The following is a 2,514-nucleotide window of genomic DNA, read 5'->3' on the forward strand; positions in this document are numbered from 1 at the left end:
TTTTTTACTATGGTCATTAAGTCCTGCTTCCATGGCAATGAACATTGTCTATGAAACTTGTGCTTTCCCGCTGGAACACTTGATTTGGGATGTTGTCCGTAGGATATTTTAGCTGGGTTAGAGACGCCACCCCCACATTCCTAGACGGGGCAGGTCAGAGACAGGTAACAGCTTTTCCTGCTGCTGCTGATGCCTTTGTCTGTGGAGGCAGTTTTAATTTGTCAGGACCTGGTTTCCCCTATAACTATAAACAAACAACCTTGGGCACCAAGCAGGGCTGCTATGACCTATATTTTACAGACTGGCAAAAATGAGGCCCAGAAAAGTTAAATCCTTCCCCAGGGATCTGTGGTCCCTGGTGATTAAATTAATGTAAATTAGTAGAAAGACCTTGAGTCTGAAGCCAGGTGATCTGACCTTGAGAAAGTGACTAAAGTCCCTAGGCTCCAACTTCCTGCCTGTAAAGTGGCAATAATAATCATTGCAGGGTCACAGAAAATAATGGGGGGCAAAACAGTTTGCAGATGTGTACAAGCATACCTCATTTGATTGTGCTTCGCAGATATTGCATTTTTTACAAATAGAAGGTTTGTGGCAACCCTGCCTTGAGCAAGTCTGTTGGCGCCGTTTTTCCAACAGCATTTGCTCACTTCAGGTCTCTGTTGTCACATTTTGGTAATTTTCACAATATTTCAAACTTTTTCATTATTATTATTTTTGTTATCTGTGATCAGTGATCTTTGATGTTACTATTGTAATTATTTTGGGGTTGTGACAAAACACGCCCATGTAACACGGCAAACTTAATCGATAAATGTGTGTGCTCCACTGTCCGGCCGTTCCTCATCTCTCTCCCTCTCCTCGGGGTCTCTCTATTTCCTGAGACACAACAATAGTGAAATTAGGCCAATTAATAACTGTACGTGGCCCCTAGGTGTTCAAATGAAAGGAAGAGTTGCAAGTCTCTCACTTTAAATCAAAGCTAGAAATGATCAAGGTTAGTGAGGAAAGCACATCGAAAGGCAAGATAGGCTGAAAGCTAAGCCACTTGTGCCAAGCAGTTAGCCAAGTTGTGAATGCAAAGGAAAAGTTTTTGAAGGAAATTAAAAGTGCTACTCCAGTGAACACATAAATGATAAGAAAACAAAACAGCCTCATTGCTGATATGGAGAAAGTTTTAGTGGTCTGGATAGAAGATCAGACTAGTCTAAACATTCCCTTTAGTCAAAGCCTAATCCAGAGCAAGACTCTAATTCTCTTCAATTCTGTGAAGGCTGAGGTGAGGAAGCTGTGGAAGAAAAGTCTGAAGCTAGCAGAGGTTGGCTCATGAGGTTTAAGGAAAGACGCCGTCTCCATAACATAAAAGTGCAGCAAGTGCTGGTATAGACACTGCAGCAAGCTATCCAGAAGATCCCACTAAGATAATTCCAGAAGGTGGCTGTACTACACAACAGATTTTCAATAGATGAAACAGCCTTATATTGGAAGAAGATACCATTTAGGACTTTTATAGCTAAAGAGAAGTCAATGCCTGGCTTCAAAGCTTCAAAGGATAGGCTGACTCTCTTGTTAGGGGCTAATGCAGCTGGTGACTTTAAGTTGAAGCCAATGCTTATTAACCATTCAAAAAATCCTAGGGCCTTTAAGAATTATGCTAATTCTGCTCTGCCTGTGCTCTATAAATGGAACAACAAAACCTAGATAACAGCACATCTGTTTATAACATGGTTTACTGAATATTTTAAGCCCACTGTCGAGACCTACTGCTCAGGAAAAAAGATTCCTTTTAAAATATTACTGTTCAGTGACAATGCACCTGGTCATCCAAGAACTCTGATGGAGATGTACAACAAAATTAATGTTGTTTTCATGCCTGCTAACACAACATCCATCCTGCAGCCTATGGACCAAGGAGTAATTTCAGCTTTCAAGTCTTATTATTTAAGAAATAGATTTTATAAGGTGATAGCTACCATAGATAGTGATTCCTCTGATGGATCTGGTCAAAGTAAATTGAAAACCTCCTGGAAAGGATTCACCATTCTAGATGCCATTAAGAACATTTGTGACTCATGGGAAGAGGTCAGAATATCAACATTAATAGGAGTTTGGAAGAAGTCGATTCCAACCCTCATGGACAACTTTAAGGGGTTCAAGACTTCAGTGGAGGAAGTAACTGTAGATGTGGTGGAAATAGCAAGAGAACTAGAATTATAAGTGAAGCCTGAAGATGTGACTGAATTGCAGTAATCTTATGATAAAATTTTAATGGATGAGGAGTTGCTTCTTATGGGTGAGCACAGGAAGTGGTTTCTCGAGATGGATTCTACTCCTGGTGAAGATGCTGTGAGGATTGTTCAAATGCGGGCCGGCCAAGTGGCGCGTTGGTTAAGAGGTGGCTTCGGACTCCAGAGGGCCCCAGTTCGGATCCCACATACGAGGGCCAGTGACACTGCCCTCTACAGCTAAGATGCTGAACAACAGCTCAATCCGGAGCTGGGCTGCCGTGAGTCG

Source organism: Hipposideros armiger, unplaced genomic scaffold (genome assembly GCF_001890085.2).
Source record: "Hipposideros armiger isolate ML-2016 unplaced genomic scaffold, ASM189008v1 scaffold_134, whole genome shotgun sequence".
Lineage (NCBI taxonomy): Eukaryota > Metazoa > Chordata > Mammalia > Chiroptera > Hipposideridae > Hipposideros > Hipposideros armiger.